This window comes from Lissotriton helveticus, chromosome 1_1 (assembly GCF_964261635.1).
Source record: "Lissotriton helveticus chromosome 1_1, aLisHel1.1, whole genome shotgun sequence".
NCBI classification, from domain to species: domain Eukaryota; kingdom Metazoa; phylum Chordata; class Amphibia; order Caudata; family Salamandridae; genus Lissotriton; species Lissotriton helveticus.
In genome coordinates, this window is record NC_136057.1 from 1,208,611,053 (window position 1) to 1,208,633,083 (window position 22,031).

A 22,031-nucleotide genomic window follows, 5' to 3' on the forward strand; every position below is an offset into this window, starting at 1 on the left:
GTCTCACAGGTTTCATTAAGAGCTGCTTATGTCTCTTACCCTCTGTGACTTCTATCAAGCACTTAGCAAGTTTTATGTATTTACTTAAATATGTTTTGTTTACAATGTATGGTTATAATGTGCACAACATGGTTTATAATGTTAATTTACCTTATGTTTGTTAATTATGGAGGCACCATTAATTCTCAGGTCTCCCCCAAGTAACCATACACCTTATATGTACTTTTGCAGGTCTGCTACATATCTCAGTTACATTGCAAAGGTTTTTGCCTCATTGTATCTTTCATACTAATTGTTGATGGTCTTGTTTATGAGAGCCAGCTCGTGGTGCTCCCTCTCTCAAGATGTCACTCCAGAATGGGGTAGAGAGCGATTTTGCTCTCGTCAGATGGGTTGGGAGGGTTTTTTGGATATTCCCCTATAAACCCACCACCCCCTACAGAAAATAAATGAATACAATTACCTTAATTATCAAATAATCAATTAATAAAAATCAATTACCAATTAAAAATTAATTAATTAATAATGAATTAACAATTCAAAATGAATACCGGTAAATAAATTAACATATTTAATTAATTACAATTAAATTACTTCCTACCCTATTCCCCTATAAACCCACAACCCGCTACAAAAAATAAATTAGTTAAATTAACATAATTATCAATTAATCAATTAATAAACATTAATTACCAATTAAAAACGTATAAATTACCAATTAAAAAAGAATTAACAATTAATTCAAAATAAATACCAATTAAAAAATTAACATACTCAATTAATTACATTTAAATTACTCCACACCCTATTCCCCTATAAACCCACAACCCGCTACGGAAAATAAATTAATAAAATAAACATAATTATCAATTAATTAATTAATAAAAATACATTACCAATTAAAAATGAATTACCAAATAAAAATTAATTAATTACCAATTAAAAATTAATTAACAATTAATTCAAAATAAATACCAATAAATAAATTAAATGTTTTAATTAATTACAATTAAATTACTTCCCACTTTATTCCCCTATAAACCCACAACCCGCTACAGAATTAGATTACACAAAGATTAAATAACACAAAAAAAATCAGAAAATTAGATATTATTAAAAATGCAATATATATAAATACCTATATTATATACTTCAATATTTTAACTTTCTATATTTTAAAAATCGATATTACTTACTTCGATATTATGACTTTCTATATTTTAAAATTCGATATTACTTACCTTCAATTCGATATTTTTAACCACTATATTCTGTCCATTCGATATTATGTCCATTCTATATTTTTCACTCGATATTATGTCCATTCTACATTTTTCCTTCGATATTATGTCTGTTCACCATCCCACACAAGCTTAAAATGGAAAAATGAGACACTAAAATATCTAGGCATTTATTTTCGTAAGGATCTCTCAGAGACCATTGCTATGAATGAATAAAATTCCCTAAATAAAATCAAAGGCCTCCTAGGATAATGGTCAAGGAGGTTCATCACGTGGTGGGGCAGAATCAAGTCAGTCAAGATGATGATAACACCCCAAATTAATTTCATAGCTAATATGCTTCATGTTTGATTTTCTCAATCCTTCTTCTACTGCCTAGCCAAACTTGTTTTTGACTTCATTTGGAAAAAACAAGAAACCATGTATAACGATTAATCAACTTAGGGCCTGATTTATATCTTGCCTGACATCACATAGTCCTGCGATGGCAGTATTTACAAGTACTATGTGAAGCTGATGGATTGCCTCCTGCACTATTTAGATGTGGGCTGACTGATCTTTCGTTGTGTTGACAGAGTGTTTTCTGTCACATAAGCATTTCACTTCCGTCAATGTGTCAAATTCCTCTCCTGGCTAACATAAATCCATCGCTGTCAGGGTGGCAGGATTACACCAAGCCTTTTTAGATTTCTCAGTTGTGCTGGTGTTGTTCTAGCAGCAGATTCCAGATGGAGAGATTCCGTCGCGGGACATGTACAACATTGAGATATTTCTCTGCCTTTTGGATGGATGCTTATAAAACACAGTCCATTTCAGACCATGATCCCCACTATTCCACTGCAGCAGAACATTGGTTATGAGAACTTTTTTATTAAAGTCAGGATATTTTTTTTGCTTTTTCTGTTTCTTCTTCAATTTTTCTTTTGCTCTATTCTTTTTCATGGGAGTTATTACATTTATTTAAGTTTATTATTTGATAATGCAGGGAAGAGAAATCCCTATTATACTGAGAGAGGAATGTCAGTCATGGCCGATGAAATTATTAGAATAAAGTCACAATTGTTTGGAGCCCAAGTACAAAATACAGCTATAGCTCAGAAAAGGCAAATGTGGTCCAGAATTAGTGACAGAGTGAATGCTTTAGCAAGCACTGTATTGAGATTGACCTGCACTCCTTTAGTAAACCAATTGCACGTGTGTGCTCTTGTTAAAACTATTTTTAGGAGCAACCCGGTAATGAGTTGTGCCCACAACTCTCGAAAACTAGCTCTGTCGAGGCCTGGCAGCAACCAGGTCTATCCGGGAGCTCACCCTAAGTCCCTAAGGTTTCAAAGCATGTAAATCAACTTCTACATAAATGGTCCCAAATCATTATCAAAGATAAATTACATTATTCCATACATTTCCACATGTTTTTCAAAAATTTATTGACTGTTATTCAGTATTGGTTATTCAAGCTGTACTCAATATATAAACAAAAAGGCAAACAGTGATAAATTCCGCACTGTACATAGCATTGAAACAATTAAATCATTCACAAAGCAAATTCCCAATGCATTTCGGGTCACTTTGACCCTTCTTCAGGGGCATATAACTCAATCTTGAAAATAATATTCATTCCGATGACATGTACGTCAGTTCCTTGTCAGGGCACTACAAAAGTAATATAATATGATATCACCATCAATGCTCTCATAATATACATGTTGAAAATTAAGGTTTAACTACAATTTCTCCGTGCGGCTAAAAATGACATTATGTGCTGAGCAAACGGCTAACATCCAATGGACATCTAAGGCTCATGGACCTATACCAGTGTTCAAAAGATTAAGTATAAGCGTGAGTAAACAAAACTCCCAAATCTCAACCATCAATATATTGTCTTAAAAAACACCCAAGTGACTCCCCACGTACACCACAAGTGTCTAGACTCCAAACTGTTCCCATTATTTAGATGTATAAATGGTCATCAGACCACTCACCATGCCCGTCTAGTTCATGAAATAAGTGAAACGCTATCCACGTCAGTCGTATGCTGCAAATGGCCAGAAACGAAGTGGGTACAACTGTTAGTACCTAAATCCTCATTAAGTGAGGAGTGTTAAATGCATCATCCTCAAAAACGCTTACCCCAATGCTGGCGGTTCAACCTCTGTGCTGTTATTCAAATGTATGCGTCTCAAAGGGGATGCCTCCAAAAGGCCGTCTGAACCAACTGCAAATCAATGCGTCCGCAAAAATCAGGTTAGTGTGCGCGTTATCGTTATTTAAGTTGGGGCAATAAACGACTCTGAGATGCTGAAGCAGTAGTTACCTTGCGGTCGTGTACTGGCGTGCCTGCAGCCCTGAAACGAGTGTCGGCGTCTGCGTCCGGTCCGTCACCGGTTTCTACTATCAGCAACCTAAAAGCTCCAGCTCTCATGGAGCTAGAGATGGGACTAATCGAGTATACGCGGAATGCCCATAAACGTGTGCTTCCCTATGAACCCCATGTAAAACCAAAATGTGTTCGACAATAATGTGAAACATTGTAATACGTGCATCGTCATTAATACCATTCAGCTGTGCAACAAATTATAAGACTCGAAAATCCTATGTTAATCTCTTCATGATAGCATATCTATATTTGGGGCACCCTCGGTGTCAAATTGCGAGCAAAGAAATTGTAGTTAATCCTGTACAAAAGGGCATTAATATCATATTTACAACAATGGCTATTTTTCACAATCATTCGAAAGCAATCAGTTATTGGTCTTTTAAACACCATCAAAAAAGATAGGTTATCGACATGCGTCATTATCTTCTGTTGTTACATGCATAGTCTCAACTGTTGTATCAGTAGATTATTCCAATCTCCTGTGTGATGAACAGTTATCGATCAATCAAAGTTAAGGATCCTAAATTGCGAGCCAAGCACTCTACACAAAATAATAATCAAGTGTACAACACTGATCTCATGCATTACAAAGTGTTTACTCTAGGTTTTAAGTACACAAAACATTCACATCAATTACCAGGGATTATCACTAGAGGTCAACATGCTACCCCATCATGTTACTTAATGTCACTACATTTAAAGGAAACATAGCATCTCATACTGATCATTGAGCCCACCAGGTGTCATGGTCCCCAATTTTTTAATCCAAAATGTTTCTCGTCGGGCTAATGCTGTGTTGTGATCTTTACCTGTGTGTTTCTCAACTACTTCTAATACTGTGAATCTTATTTGTGGAATTGTGTGATTGGACCTGGTCCAATGCGTTGCTAGACTGGAAGTGGATGACCTATTGCGAATAGTGCTCTTGTGCTCGATGATACGTGTTTTTATTTTTCGCGACGTCCTTCCCACATAAGTTAAACTGCATGGACATGTGATCGCATAGATCACACCTGTAGTGTTACAATCAGCATTATGTTTAAGCGCTATGTCTTTTCCTGTACTTGGATGATGAAACGTTTTGCCTACTGTAACGTTGTTGCATTGACCACAGTTATAGCATTTTCTCATCCCTTTGTAAGTCATTCCTTGCGTTGGTCTCGGGTTCTTCAGTATCTCCCTGATGTTTTTAGCACGTGTATGTGCTATGATTGGAAAATTTCTAAACAGATTAGTGAAATCTGGCTCGTTAGCTATCATCTCCCATCGCTTCTTCAAGATGCGTTTAATCCTTTGGGATTGCGTTGAATGTTTCATTACAAAAACAATTCTGTCATTTGGCGATTTTTCTGTCTTTTGTAAAAGATTCTTACGATCCATCTTTGACACTTTTAGTGCAGCATCCTGAAGTATGTTTATCGGGTAACCTCTCTCTGTGTACCTTTCTGTTTGATCTTTGAACAGTGCCTCACATTCTGTTTGATCCGATGTTATTCTTTTGATACGTATGAATTGAGATGTGGGTAGATGGTTCTTCAAATTCAAAGGATGTGCACTGGTGTAATGTAACGCATTGTTCACATCTGTAGGTTTGCGATGCACGGTGGTAGATATCCCTTGTGTTGTTTTACGAATCTCTATATCAAGAAACTGTATCTTATTTTCTTGGATGTTGTGTGTGAACTTGATTCGGGGGTTACATTCATTAAGTTCCCTAATCCTGTGTTCCAACTCATCTCTGCTGCCACGCCAAATCACCAGGATATCATCAATAAATCGGAGAAATAGAATCAAATGTTCTGTCCAACCTCTGTTGGATAGGATGAATTGTTGTTCAAATTGTGCCATGAAGGTGTTAGCGTAAGCTGGGGCCCCAGAAAAGTAAGTAAAAAAGGACTTGGAAGCCATCAGGTACGAACTTCCTAAAAGACAGAACTTGTCGAAAAGTGAAAAACGGACACTCAATAAATTGAAACAGGATACTACGATAACGTTTCAACCTGCGGATAAAGGAGGTGCCCTCGTAATGATGGACACATCATTCTATGATCAAAAAGTGGATGACCATGTAAAAGACATCGAGACATATATTCAACTGGATTGTGACCCCACAGATGAACTTTCTAAACTCCTCAATGAGATCATCTTAAAAGCGGAAAACTCTGGCATCATCACTACTAAGACTGGCAAATACCTGAGAACCGAATTTCCACAAGTGCCACATATTTATATGTTGCCCAAAATTCACAAGAGTATTCATGACCCACCGTTTAGACCCATCGTGGCAGGATGTGGATCTATTCATGAACCCATTGGACACTTTGTTGACTACTATTTACAACCACTGGTACAATCTTGGACAACATATTTGAAAGATACGACTGATTGTTTGGTTAAACTTTCAGAAGTGAATGACTCGATTGATGACACCACCATTCTGTGCACCATTGATGTGGTGGCACTTTATACATCAATAGCACACACAGAGGGCCTTGAAGCCATTGAATGGAGACTGCTACAATCCGACTTAGATCAACCATTATGTGTTTTTTTACTGGAGCTTCTACATTTTTCCTTATTTCACAGCTACTTCAGTTGGAAATCACAATACTTTTTACAAAAAACAGGGACATCCATGGGCTTTTCTGGGGCCCCAGCTTACGCTAACACCTTCATGGCACAATTTGAACAACAATTCATCCTATCCAACAGAGGTTGGACAGAACATTTGATTCTATTTCTCCGATTTATTGATGATATCCTGGTGATTTGGCGTGGCAGCAGAGATGAGTTGGAACACAGGATTAGGGAACTTAATGAATGTAACCCCCGAATCAAGTTCACACACAACATCCAAGAAAATAAGATACAGTTTCTTGATATAGAGATTCGTAAAACAACACAAGGGATATCTACCACCGTGCATCGCAAACCTACAGATGTGAACAATGCGTTACATTACACCAGTGCACATCCTTTGAATTTGAAGAACCATCTACCCACATCTCAATTCATACGTATCAAAAGAATAACATCGGATCAAACAGAATGTGAGGCACTGTTCAAAGATCAAACAGAAAGGTACACAGAGAGAGGTTACCCGATAAACATACTTCAGGATGCTGCACTAAAAGTGTCAAAGATGGATCGTAAGAATCTTTTACAAAAGACAGAAAAATCGCCAAATGACAGAATTGTTTTTGTAATGAAACATTCAACGCAATCCCAAAGGATTAAACGCATCTTGAAGAAGCGATGGGAGATGATAGCTAACGAGCCAGATTTCACTAATCTGTTTAGAAATTTTCCAATCATAGCACATACACGTGCTAAAAACATCAGGGAGATACTGAAGAACCCGAGACCAACGCAAGGAATGACTTACAAAGGGATGAGAAAATGCTATAACTGTGGTCAATGCAACAACGTTACAGTAGGCAAAACGTTTCATCATCCAAGTACAGGAAAAGACATAGCGCTTAAACATAATGCTGATTGTAACACTACAGGTGTGATCTATGCGATCACATGTCCATGCAGTTTAACTTATGTGGGAAGGACGTCGCGAAAAATAAAAACACGTATCATCGAGCACAAGAGCACTATTCGCAATAGGTCATCCACTTCCAGTCTAGCAACGCATTGGACCAGGTCCAATCACACAATTCCACAAATAAGATTCACAGTATTAGAAGTAGTTGAGAAACACACAGGTAAAGATCACAACACAGCATTAGCCCGACGAGAAACATTTTGGATTAAAAAATTGGGGACCATGACACCTGGTGGGCTCAATGATCAGTATGAGATGCTATGTTTCCTTTAAATGTAGTGACATTAAGTAACATGATGGGGTAGCATGTTGACCTCTAGTGATAATCCCTGGTAATTGATGTGAATGTTTTGTGTACTTAAAACCTAGAGTAAACACTTTGTAATGCATGAGATCAGTGTTGTACACTTGATTATTATTTTGTGTAGAGTGCTTGGCTCGCAATTTAGGATCCTTAACTTTGATTGATCGATAACTGTTCATCACACAGGAGATTGGAATAATCTACTGATACAACAGTTGAGACTATGCATGTAACAACAGAAGATAATGACGCATGTCGATAACCTATCTTTTTTGATGGTGTTTAAAAGACCAATAACTGATTGCTTTCGAATGATTGTGAAAAATAGCCATTGTTGTAAATATGATATTAATGCCCTTTTGTACAGGATTAACTACAATTTCTTTGCTCGCAATTTGACACCGAGGGTGCCCCAAATATAGATATGCTATCATGAAGAGATTAACATAGGATTTTCGAGTCTTATAATTTGTTGCACAGCTGAATGGTATTAATGACGATGCACGTATTACAATGTTTCACATTATTGTCGAACACATTTTGGTTTTACATGGGGTTCATAGGGAAGCACACGTTTATGGGCATTCCGCGTATACTCGATTAGTCCCATCTCTAGCTCCATGAGAGCTGGAGCTTTTAGGTTGCTGATAGTAGAAACCGGTGACGGACCGGACGCAGACGCCGACACTCGTTTCAGGGCTGCAGGCACGCCAGTACACGACCGCAAGGTAACTACTGCTTCAGCATCTCAGAGTCGTTTATTGCCCCAACTTAAATAACGATAACGCGCACACTAACCTGATTTTTGCGGACGCATTGATTTGCAGTTGGTTCAGACGGCCTTTTGGAGGCATCCCCTTTGAGACACATACATTTGAATAACAGCACAGAGGTTGAACCGCCAGCATTGGGGTAAGCGTTTTTGAGGATGATGCATTTAACACTCCTCACTTAATGAGGATTTAGGTACTAACAGTTGTACCCACTTCGTTTCTGGCCATTTGCAGCATACGACTGACGTGGATAGCGTTTCACTTATTTCATGAACTAGACGGGCATGGTGAGTGGTCTGATGACCATTTATACATCTAAATAATGGGAACAGTTTGGAGTCTAGACACTTGTGGTGTACGTGGGGAGTCACTTGGGTGTTTTTTAAGACAATATATTGATGGTTGAGATTTGGGAGTTTTGTTTACTCACGCTTATACTTAATCTTTTGAACACTGGTATAGGTCCATGAGCCTTAGATGTCCATTGGATGTTAGCCGTTTGCTCAGCACATAATGTCATTTTTAGCCGCACGGAGAAATTGTAGTTAAACCTTAATTTTCAACATGTATATTATGAGAGCATTGATGGTGATATCATATTATATTACTTTTGTAGTGCCCTGACAAGGAACTGACGTACATGTCATCGGAATGAATATTATTTTCAAGATTGAGTTATATGCCCCTGAAGAAGGGTCAAAGTGACCCGAAATGCATTGGGAATTTGCTTTGTGAATGATTTAATTGTTTCAATGCTATGTACAGTGCGGAATTTATCACTGTTTGCCTTTTTGTTTATATATTGAGTACAGCTTGAATAACCAATACTGAATAACAGTCAATAAATTTTTGAAAAACATGTGGAAATGTATGGAATAATGTAATTTATCTTTGATAATGATTTGGGACCATTTATGTAGAAGTTGATTTACATGCTTTGAAACCTTAGGGACTTAGGGTGAGCTCCCGGATAGACCTGGTTGCTGCCAGGCCTCGACAGAGCTGCTTTAGCAAGCAACCTGCACACACAGGAGGAAATTGGGAAGAGATGGAATGGCCTGCAGGAGAAGGTCTTGTAGATCCTACATCCTGAAGGCTTGAGAGGAATTCATGGTGGAGTGGAGACTGGTAAGTTATACCTTTAAATGTGTCACTAAACATATATGTTGTTCTTGCTTTTAATTTAGGTTTTGCTAATCTGTTTTGCACCTTTTGTAAACATGTAAACCTATACATATTTTTGGGGAAATTTGTGGCATTATTGTTGTTTCTCTTGTTTTACTAATTGTTAATATGTTTTGTCAATATGCATGTTTTTCCTCATTTATATTTGCCTTGTTTGTTTGTTTGAATATATTGTGTTGTATTTAAGTTTACAGGTTTCAATCTCCATTACATTTTACATAATTTTACGGTGCTTGTAAGCGTTTTTTTTTCATATATGTTTTTTATAGGTTAATGTCTGGTAATTTTTATTGCATATTTTTACTAGGCTTGTTTAAGTTACAATTTTCCAAGTTTATGTAATGTTTATTTGAAATGAGTACAACTACCATGAAACCTTTTTTTATTGTTAACATAATATTGCAATGTTATTTTGCTCATTCCCTCTTTTTGCTCATATTTTCACATATATTAAAATGTTATGTATTTATCAATCTTTATTTCATGCTATTTGTTTTCTTTAATTTTTTATATTGTCATTTTCTTCTTATTTTATTGAATTGAGGTTATTTGTTTCCAAAATCAAAGTTTGTTGATATGAGCATTTTAATGTATGTTATTTTGTATGCTGAATATAAGTTAAAAAAAGAAATCTACTTTGCAATTTTTATATGATGACTAATGCTATTTAAGGGGGCCTGGCTTGGACGCCGATGTAGGCGGCAGCGGACTCCAGAGCTCCTCCGCGGCTGCCCTTCTCCCACATTCATCCTGCCATAGTTTCCAGGCCCCCAACCCTGGAACATATCCTGAAAAGCTTTGTGCCCTTATCGGAAAGGGTGCAACGAGGCACTGAGCGCCGAAAGCGGCGCAGGAGAGCTTTTCCCCACGCTCAGCGAGGTCTGCGCTCTAAGTCAACAAAATGGCGGCTGGCACTGACGGGGAGAGCGCCTGATTGAGGCTCGCCCTTCGATGGGAGAAGACTCCTGCAGGTGCTGCATCTGAGCGGAAGGCACCGGACCCTCGCCCTCACAATCGCCAGAGGTGGGGAATCAGTTTCTTTATCCAGCGGGTCCACACGGGCGGCCAGGCTGCGTGTTTCCTGACCCCAAGATGGCGGCGCCCGAGCTGCGTCTCGGAGTCTATCGCAGCAGCACTTAAGAAATAGTAGAATAGCCCCGGAGGAGCGTTGATCCTTGTGTTTTGGCAGATGTACTGGTGTTTATCCTGCAACTAAGGGGGTGAGAAAGCGATTCTCTGCCGCCTGAGAGCTTCTCCTGGGACCCTGATCGGACAAGTGGTACAGAACTTAGCACTGGGTCCTGAAGGGGCAGGCACTGGCCTAGTGAGGGCCCACTGAGACCTCCTCGGAGCTGAGGAGAAGGGAGGCGATCGGAGGCGCTGGGCCGAGGAGGAGCCCTGGCTTACTGGAGTGGGTCTCATCTTTGAGAGGCTGCGACTGAAGGCGGACACAGGGGCTTCCATTGGCGTTCCATGGGGGCCACGACCGGACCTGCAGGAGAGATAAGGAAGTGAGGGACGCTGATACTACAGGTCGTTAGACATTTGCGTCCTGATATTGGCGGTGTGCTTCCGCGCTGTCTGCACTGATCACTGAAAGAGAGAATCCGGTGGACTGTCCGTGCAGGTTTAGCGGGGTTTGCAGAGAGGTCCAGAGAAACAGGGCGTGAGGAGATGCTGCGGGGCTGGACAATGACTAGTACACTCAGGATTGGCAGAGTGTCCAAAAAGACATTTTTGAGGCACTACAGCTTGATGACCCGAGTCACAGTATGGAAGACGGGGAATCTGGGAGTAGAGTTTCCACGCAGCCATGGGACCCCTCTTTGGGTGACATCATGCAGGCTATCATGGCCTCGAGGGACGCTTTGGAGAAAAGAATGGACTCCATCAGGTCGGACCTTTCCCTACTAAAGGATGACCACCGGAAACTCAGGGAGCGAGTGGCGTCTAACGAGACAACCATGAAAGACATTCCGGACACGGTGGATACCTTACGGAAAACGCTGAATGAGGTGGTGCACAAGGTCCGCGTGCTGGAGGTACGGGCAGAAGACAGCGAAGGGTGCTTCAGACGCAATAATCTCCGAATAGTGGGAATCCCGGAGTGAGAAGAGGGATCCAACACTGTTCAATTTTTGGAAACCTGGATAAAAGCGGAGGTGGCGCCAGAGGGCCTCTCCCCCTTCTACGCACTGGAGCAGGCGCACTGAGTTCTGGCACGCCCGCGAAAACCTGGGGCCCCACCGCGCCCGATGGTGGGGAGACTTCTACACTACCGTGATCGCGACTATATCCTGCAGAAAGCCAGGGAGCTGCAAAATTTGAGAATTGGCAACAGTAAAGTACTGATCTTCCCGGATTTCACCAGGGACGTGCCGCGCCAAAGAGCTTCTTTCTTAGCAGTGAAGCGGAAATTGAGGGAACTGCACCTTCCGTACGCAATGCTGTTCCCGGCCCGGCTACGAGTAACTGCTGATGGGTGTAAGCACTTTTTCCTCACGTTGCAGGCCGCCTGGGACTGGCTGGAAACCCGAGGGGAGCCTGGCGTGCGTTCACCACCTGCGGCCTCGCCTCGGAATCACTCCTCTACCACACTACCGCTGCAGCGGCCAGTCTCTCCCGCGGATTGGCGCCAAGAACGGGACAGGGCGTTTTTGGCGGTGGCGGCCATTAGCCACGGGGATCTCAGTCCAACCAGCAACAATTCGGAGAGCATGAAGAGTGGGGAAGAGAGCCCCAGTTCCCGCAGCGTCCACGGTCTCTCAGAGGCTGATCTGCCAGAGGTTAACCCACAAACAGCGGATGGGGTGTTTAGCTGAACGAACAGCATGAACGATGTGACGGAGTTCACAAGGTATCTGTGTTGCCTGTTGGGCCTTGGGACCTTGTACCTATTGGGGGGTGAGCTGCCTGGACACACCGTGGAAACCTTGAGGGGGGCCTGGACAGAGTTATTAATCTACGGGAGAGGGTAGGGGGTTGGGGGGATATCTGTACTTATTGAATCGACGTTCCAGGCAGCCTGGACTGACTAGATTTTCTAAGTGCATTTCTTTGTTTGGATGGGGATGCCTCGTTGGGTGCCTGTCCTGGGGAGGGGGAGTTGGGGATGTTTTAATTGAGGGGCTTGGTTCAGGGGACCTGGGCGTGTCGGGGGGGTGGACCGGGTGAAACATTGTCTATATCAGTGTCAGCAATGGGACCCGCATTAGGATACACATGTCTCACAAGGAATGTAAGGGGTATGCATACTATGAATAGGCGCCACAAGATACACTCCTTCTTGATACGTAGAGGTATCCACATCGCCTTCCTTCAAGAGACCCACCTCATTGTGAAAGAAGGGAAAGCTCTTCAACGCCGCTGGAGGGGTCAAGTCTATTACACTAAATTTTCTGCATATGCGAGGGGGGTCTTAATTTGGGTAAGGGCTGGGGTTCTCTTTCAGTGCACAGCGCAATTGATTGACCCAGAGGACCAACCCGCCTTCTTTTCTTCTCTATCCCACAAACTGGCAACAGTCCTGGTAGGGCCACTGTTACTTGGGGGCGTCTTTAATTGTGTAACAGATATTGACCTGGATCGCTCTCACCCCCCCCTGCCGAATGCACCCGCATATAAACTGGCAGTGGCGCCATCTACCTGGCAGCAGACTTGGGGGTTAATAGACACTTGGAGGGTTCAGCACCCATTGGTTAAGGATTACTCCTTTTTCTCTGCCCTCCACGAGTTACATGTCTGCCTAGACGCATTTCTATGCTCCCCCGATGTGCAGGGAGAGATTTGCAATAGTGAATATCTCACTCGCACTATTTCTGACCATAATCCGCTGATGGCCCAGTTGAGGTGGTCACGGCCGTGGCCCAGAATCCCTACCTGGAGACTGTGTCCGGAAGCGCTCGAGGATCAGGTCTTCCGAGCTACTATAGCCACTGAAGATTATTTTCAGTTTAATGAGGGGACTGCGGGGTCGGTGATTGTTGAATGGAACGCTTATAAAATGGTCGTGCATGGGAGATGTATTTCGGCGGTGGCTGGGACCCAGAAGGCCCTCCTGCAAGACATCCGAAGGGATGATGATCGATTGCACGCCTTAGAGAAGGAACGCCCTGAACGTCCGGATAAGCAGGATGAATTATTGGAGGCAAAGGAAGCAGTTGCAGCGAATGTAGAACGCCTGCGGTGTTTTGATTATAAAGCCTATATCACACGGGCGCACTCAGAGCGAGATAAATCGGTAGCCCTTTTGGCCTGGCTAGCTAATCCTGCTCATCGCGGTTCAGTCATACTGGAGATGAAAGACCAGATGAGAGTAGCCCGCTTTGATCAACAAGGGATAAATGAGCTGTTTGTTGACTACTATACGCAGCTTTATCATAGTAGAGTGCTTCGATCTGAAGAAGATTTACAGAATTTCATGGGGGTTCTGAACTTGCCGGAATTGGGGGATGAGGATGCGAAACTGTTGGGTAGGAACATTGAGGTGCGAGAAGTGCGGGTAGCCATCAAAAGTATGGCCCGGAATAAAACGCCGGGTTCAGATGGCCTTCCAGTAGAATTTTATCTTACTTACATCGACCTCCTTGCACCTCACCTGGCGTGGCTCTATAACGAAGCCAAGAAGTTGGGTAGGTTGCCGGACTCCACCAGGGAGGCGATCATTATCCCGTTATTAAAACCGGGCAAACAACCATGGGATAGATCGGCGTACCGTCCGTTATCTATGCTAAATTTGGATTGATCCTGAGCAAAATTCTAGTGACCCGGCTGCTTCCCCATATGACCACACTGATACATGCCGATCAGTCTGGGTTCATCCCCGCTCGCAACACAGCGCTTAATATACGAAGGCTCCTACACATTTTGGAGACTGATTCTTATGAGGTGGATACTGCAGCGGTGTTTGCTGTTGACATCAAAAAAGCATTCGATAGTTTAGAGTGGGAGTACCTATTTCATGTTATGCATCGAATGGGCTTGGGGTCTGACTTTGTGAGCTGGACGGCTTTGCTATACACATATTCCACAGCCAGAGTTCGAACGGGGGGAGTGATTTCTGAGGCATGGAAGGTGGGAAGGGGCACGCGCCAGGGGTGTCCCCTCTCACCATTGTTGTTCGCTATGGCGGTGGAGCCCCTCGCAGCGAACGCTCAATTAGGGCGGGCATATCAGGGATTGGACGTGTATGGATAGGTCCACCATACCGCATTTTATGCGGATGACCTCTTAATGTTTTTGGCAGATACGGGAGAGGCCTTGCGGGGAGCAAAGTCTCTGCTGCAAGCCCTAAGCGTGGTGGCGGGGTTAAAAGTCAACTAGATGAAGTTGTGCCTGTTCCCGACTCTGGGAGGTAGAGCTTGCCCGCAGAACACTGAGTGGGTGACCAGGGAGGAGAGACGTCTTCCCTGCCTGGGCACGGTGATTTACCACGAACTGGGAGATATACTTGAAGGGAATGTGGGGAAGGCAATCAGGGGAGCCAGAGCTAATTTTGAGTTCTGGAGCACCCTTCCTTTATCAGTGGCGGGACGGGTGGCACTACTCAAAATGGTGACCCTTCCGCGGTTACTCTACTTCTTTAGGACTCTCCTGATCTGGATCCCAGTGAGCTATTTTCAGAGGCTTAAGATGATGATCAGTTCCTTTCTGTGGGGAACGGGCAGGCGCAGGGTGGCGCTCGGAATGCTCATGAGGCCCCGAGCGGAGGGGGGGACTAGCGGTCCCAGACTATGAGACGTATTATAGCAGCCCAACTTCAATGGCTCACACAGTGGGTAGCGAGGGCCACTAGGAAGGAAGGAGAGTCAGGTGAGACGACGGTGCCTTGCTGGTATTGTCTCGAATAGTTCTGCACCTCCCGATAGGAGACATGCACCTTACTCAAGAGTTTGCCACAGCCTGAAAATGTTGGAATAGGTACCTGCGAAGAGGGCGTATAGTGATCCCTTATGCGCCCAATATCCTGCTAAAGATGTGCAGGGCACTGCCGCATGGAGGAACCTGGCAGAGGTTGGAGGCCTGGGAACAACAGGGGTTATCGACAATAGGAGACCTATATGAGGAGGGTACCCTAATACCGTATGATGTCCTCAGGGACCATTTGGAACTACCAGGGGGTGACTTTTTATTGCATGCTGCGCTCACGACAGCGGTTCGTAAACACTGGAAAATGGGTATGAAAGAGCCACCTACATCTATGGGGTGCTAATATGTTGTGGTTGCTGCGGGCACAACCAAGGCAGTCACATGCTTATACAAGCGCATGACCCAAGAAGCCCTAACCCCATTGATAGCTTTGAAGACAACGTGAGAAGCTGACATAGGGTTGGAGGTACCAGACACGGCTTGGAGTGGGATGGTGGAGAGGGCCTGGAAGGGTATGCGAAATGCGCGGTTCCAGATGGTGCATTTTCACATCCTACATAGGGCATACCTAACACCAGTCCGTTTACATAAATACTTCCCAACCCAGTCAGCGGCCTGCCTAAGATGTGCAATGGATGATGCCGATTTCAAACATATGTTGTGGGCTTGCCCGTTGCTCGAATCCTTTTGGCAAGGGGTGACGGCACTGCTGAGAGATGTCACTGAGAGGGACCTACAACCCTCCATGGCGCATTGTATCCTTCATTGGTTTCCCAACACTTCAAAGAACAAAATCACCAGTAAATTTATAGACCTGGGGTTCCTCTTAGCTAAAAGAACCATAAGCTCTCAGTGGAAAGCGAACAAGGTCCCAGTTTAGATAAATGGAAAGCTGACTTTAGTAAGTGGGCTCATTGTGAGGGGGAGGTCCGGTTACAAATTGCACATAGAACGAGTAGTGAACAGGCGTTAGAGAGGGCGAGAGCCTGGGAAAGACTGGTCATGGAACTCACACTCCCCACAGATGAGGATGAGGAGGCCCCAGCAAATAGCCCTGGGACACACCCAATATAGTGTATCAAGATGGTCGCAAGACACCTCGCTTTGCCCGGTTGACAAACTGCTGCCCCTTCCTGTGAAGTGAGACGATTCATACCACATAGTATCCATTGATCCAATTGTTAGGTACGACCGGAGTTGTAAACCCATTTCCATTCCAGCGGGGACACACCACGACACGCCTGGGGGGGATGTATTGAGAGAGGGAGGGGGGTATAGTTGGAGTAGTTGGCAGAAGGTTAGGGGGGGAGGAGGGGAACACTTAGGGGGTTTTGGTCCAATATCCACACTTGGTTTGCACTGGCACTACTGTCAAGAGCTAAATGCACATGTGAAAATATTCTCCTGCTGAACAATGTACTTCACTAAGTGCCTGCCTTGTGATAGGCTGATGATTATGTCTGCTATTCTTTTTTTGATATGATGTTATCTGAGTTTGCAACCCAATAAAAATTGTATTGCAAAAAAAAAATGACTAATGATATTTAACCTTTAAAGTTGTTGAATTGTCAACATTTTACCCTGCTAGACCATGGAATGTTTTTTTTCACATTTCTCTTCTCTATTGTGTTGTGTTGAAAGTTTTGTATATTTTATGTATATTTTAATTTTTTTCCCCATTCAGGACATAATTTTGCTTGCTTTATGGAGGTAGATTTGTGTGTACTTTAGACTGTTGTTGTAATTTAGTTTAATACTACTGAAAGGTATAATATTTATATTAATTTTCTTTTTCCTTTTAGGTTACTTCTTTTTTTGCTTCTGCAATTGATGTTTAGTTCAGACTTTCAAAATGTAATTGTGTTTTTCATTTTTCATAGACCCAACACCCAGAGTACACCGACAACAATCTGCCACTGTTACTGATGATACCTCCACTCCACAAGTTTTCAGTGAGGAATCCACGCCTTCAAGTCTGGATAATGTGGAGCAGGCTTGTCCATCTGTTCTGCCTGGGAAGACAGTTTCAGTGAGTTTCCCATGCCTACACCTCCCAACCCTGCCATTGCCACTCCTCACCTCTGGATATTTCCATTTCCTGTGTCCAAAGCAACATAACACCAATCTTGTTGCCCTGGTCCTGGCTGCCGTTGGTCGAACACCACTACCACCTCCAGATGAGCCAAGATCCAGTGGGTTGGGGCTGGGTCATGGGCACAGTGGGGGTCAGGTTCGTGGGAGGGAATATGTGGGCCAGCACGGTGAGGCCACTGGTTTTATTGCCACCCAGGTAACCATTGGCAAAGTCTTGGGAACTCAGACTCATTATTGTTTGATCCATATGTGCAGGGCTATTCCAGCAACATCTTCACCTTTCTGTGGTCCAACAACATCTGGGCCTACTACATCTGCCTCAACCACAGAGAGGTAGGCCCTGCTACAAGTGAAAATACCTGCAGCCACATAGGTCCCAGCCCAGTGGATCCACCTGTCCTCTACAAGAGGGGATGTTTATCCCGACCAGCAGGAGAAGATGGCAAGACTACCAGCAAGAGACACAGAACCAAATTTCCTCTTGTGTGTGACTAGCATACACTCTGTGGACTATATTCTGTGCACATTTACATTTTTGATGCCAGCTGTATTTTATACATTGGATTTCAAAACATTTTGGCTCTGTAATAATAGTGTCCTTCCCCATGATTGACCTTTTTGTTTTGATCTTGTTATTTTGTATTTTGTTTTGTTGAATTAAATAAAAAATAAACCATTTAAAGACTGGTGTATTTATTTTCTCAATTTGTTAAATGTGTTTGTTTCATCATACATCTAACAAAGTTACAATTAAAACAGATTTTTTATTCATAAATAATTACATGTAAGTAATCCTTTTCACAATTTTTAAAAATGACAAAAATGATGTGTGTGGATTTGTGTGTGTCTTTCACAGGATCGACCCATGTTCCCTTTGTACTTCACAACAGTAGCAAATAACGGCCACTGTCACAACTTTGAAATGTCTAAATGAAGATGAGATGGTGAAGGGACCAAAAACAGATTAAAACTAAAATATTTATTTTTAATTACATTAAAAATAGACACATTACAAATGACTAATTTTGAGGACACATTTTATAAAAACATTCAAAGATAAATATTGTAAATAAAGAGTAGTCAATGTGTCAAAATTTAGGTCAACAAACATCTTTGCCCTGGATTTTCGTTAAGTTGCCCATTCTAAAAAATGTGCAGCACAGACTTTTATACTCATTAGATTAAAAATTGGTTTAAAGTTTTATGTAATAATATGTTAATACATACTTACACTCATGTGAACAAGCTGTCAATAAGATCTTGGTGTAAGTCTATTCCTTCCTTTTCACCAGTGTCCTCTTCATTTGGCATTTCAAAACCCTCACCTGGTGGCTCATCATGAGTTCCATCCTCTGCAATGTACAGGATGTTCTGTAACAGGACTATGTTATAGACGATGCAGCATGCCATGGTGATTTTGCACACCTTATTGAGTGAGCAGTGGAGGTTTCCACCAGTCTTATCCAGACATCAGAATCAGGTGTTTAGGAGCCCAACAGCTTGCTGCTCTAGCCTCTGTGTTCTTCCATGGCCCTCATTGAAGTGGACTTCCACTGGCGTAGGTGGATTCCTTAGCGGTACTAAGAACCATAGTTGGTTGGGATAAGTCTCCAATATGAAAATAAAAATCACCAGAAGATGAAATACTATTTTGATCATCAAACTTGAAATTAACCCAAAAAATATAGTGAAAGATTGTACTTAACAACAAGCCAGACCCTCTCAGGTCCAAGATTTGACATTTGCAGGGACAATGGTTCATGTATATTCCTGGAAAATTCGCACTCATTCTTGTGTTGTAAAAATTTGGTAAGCACACAATCTGCACATTGATTGAATCAAAGTGTTTTTGATTGTGGTACACTTGTTCTCTGTCGAGTTGTGGCAACAAGGCAATATGTGTGCCATTAATTGCTCCAACCACATGTGGTAGGTGACTCAAAGCATAAAAATCTCCTTTAACATTGGCAAAATCCACATTTCATGGATACCGTATGAAGCTGTTGATGTGTGGCACTAAAAGAAGAACTTCTTGCAGCAAACAACTGAAAGTTGGTTGTGACATTCCACCTGATGCTGCAACAGTGTATTAGAATGATCCTGTGGCCACAAAATGGGGTACTGCCATTATTTTCACTATTAATGTTATTGAGGTGGGAATCCTATTGTAAGGCAGAAGATCTGGGTCCTGCTGATGACCTAAATCAAGATAGTTTCCCTATTTAATCAGAATTATTTTATTATATTCTATACTTCCATGGTGGCATGGTTTGGAAATGGTCTCATAAGTTGAACCCGTCATCTTCTGACTCTCCTTGGTTTGTATGTCTGAATTCAAAATGTAAAAAATTGTTATCAATTTTGCAAACATGCTTTTAAAATAAAACACAAATGTTATGTATTTTTCAAAAAGTTTTTTTTTAACATAATTTTACACAACACTTATTTGTGATTTTTTTAAAATTACCTTTTAGACATGTTATATTATATCTAAAGTTCAGTTAGCCGAAGCATAAGCAAAACCTTGCAATTATTGCTTTTAAAAACAGTAACTCCCTTCATGATATATATTTTTGGCACACCAAATAAATAACATTAACATTTTGATTAGTTAAACAAACTTGACACCATTTTGGGTGGTGGTGCCGAACGTAACATTCATAAACACACTATTTAACAATGCCAAATGGCGGAAACCTGACTTCGCCGTCAGGACATTTGCAATTAGACGGAAGCGGCTAGAGTTGACAGGTAGAGGGTGTGAAACTCTACGAAGAGTCACAGCTAAAGGCTAACTTGTGTGAAAGCAATGCATGAAAGCCAATTGATGTGTATGTTTAATTTGACAATCTTGCACATCATGTACATGTGCAAACATAAAAAAAAAGCTCACTTGCCTGCTAACAGTGCCACCAAGAACACAAACTCAACTGTTGATGCTGTTTCCTACCTCAGGGAGCTACAATGCATGTTAAAGTAGGAAAGATGCTCTCCTCAGATGAGTTGAAGATAGGCATTTTGAACATGACTACAGTTTTTGGAGATATTTAAAGAAAAGTAAATTTGTATATCTCAAGGCATAAACTCTTCATGACGCCTACGCGGAGCTTGACAAATTCCAAGTGACAGGAGCAGTGCTGTGATTGGCTGGCCATTATCTGTGTAAATAGTTGCAGCCACCATTTCATTAGGCAGGATTCCGTCCCGAGGGATGGAAATAAAGCTTGAAAAGTGCAGAAGGGTGGGGTAGGGGGTGCCCTTCCGCCATGGGTGTATTGTAGCGCGACCTCTTCTGAGTTTTAAAATGTCTCCAAACATTTGTTTTTACTTGTTTGGTGTCAGAGACCCATCGCGACACTGTGTGGGCTTCCCCATGTGCAGCATCGCAGTAAAGTCACAAACCTTAATATTTATTCACACACTCACTCGCACCTTAATGCATTTATTCACAGACCCATTAAGACACTCACACACCCAGTCACAGACCCATTCAGACACTCACACAACCATTCACAGACCCATGCATATTCTCACACACTTACTCACAGAGCTACTCATACATTCATACACCCACACAGAGACCTATACAGACACTCACATACTCTCTCAGAGACCATTCAGGGCTATAATCACAAGAACGTGTGATAACTACTGCAAGAATAGCGTAATGCAACTTTCAACATCGCAGCCTATCACTGGGAAATAACCCTGTGTCAACGTGGAATTCAGAACGCCGCGGTAGCATGTGATAGACACCAGGTAACGCGTCAAATGTCCAGATGAAAATCAATGCCACACCGCAAAAATGCGAAACTCGAACGCTAAAATACATGCGACAAGGGCAACCGCAGTACAAAAAGTAGTGAAAACCAGCCACAGGCCTGCAAATCCCACATGTCTGGCGGGACAATGCACCATAAAAACCACAGAAACAACACACCAGAAACAAGCCAAAGCACTTAGCAACATGGATGCACCCTGACCCAGCACAGAGGCCAACTCTAACCCCACAACCCCCACAGACCACCAGCAAGGAACAACAGGGTTTGGGAAGGCCAAGGAGAAGAGTGAGAGGTAGACGGGGTGCAGACCGGAGGAAAACAAGGCCAGCATCACGGAGGTGACAGAATACTACCAGCAACTCAATTACAAGCAGACCACCTGGAATGCAGTCGGAGTGCCGAGAAGGCCACTCGAGGAGGCCAATACGTGCCAGCATGGCGTGACAACCTAAACCTGGCACAAACCTGCTGCCAACAGGAAGGCAGCAACGGCGACAGGAGGTGGCAGTCCAGCACCACAGGAGGAGGTGGAGGAAACCCAGGCCACAGTCATCAGTGTGGAGACGGTGCAAGGAGTAGGGAGTACGGACACAGCTCGAGAGGACATGACACAACATCAACAGGGAGTGCAACGAACAGGGACTGGGGGACGGAGGGAGATAGGCACAATGGCACACATGCACAACGAGGTGTAGCACAATGCACACCCACAATTATCCAGGATCATGCCGTACAGTCTGCATACAAACCAGCACAATGTGCCAACATACATGTCTACAAAATGTCAACATGCATCTCCCCTTCACATTGCAGAGGGGCACACAACACCATCAGCAGAGCACAGAATACAACAC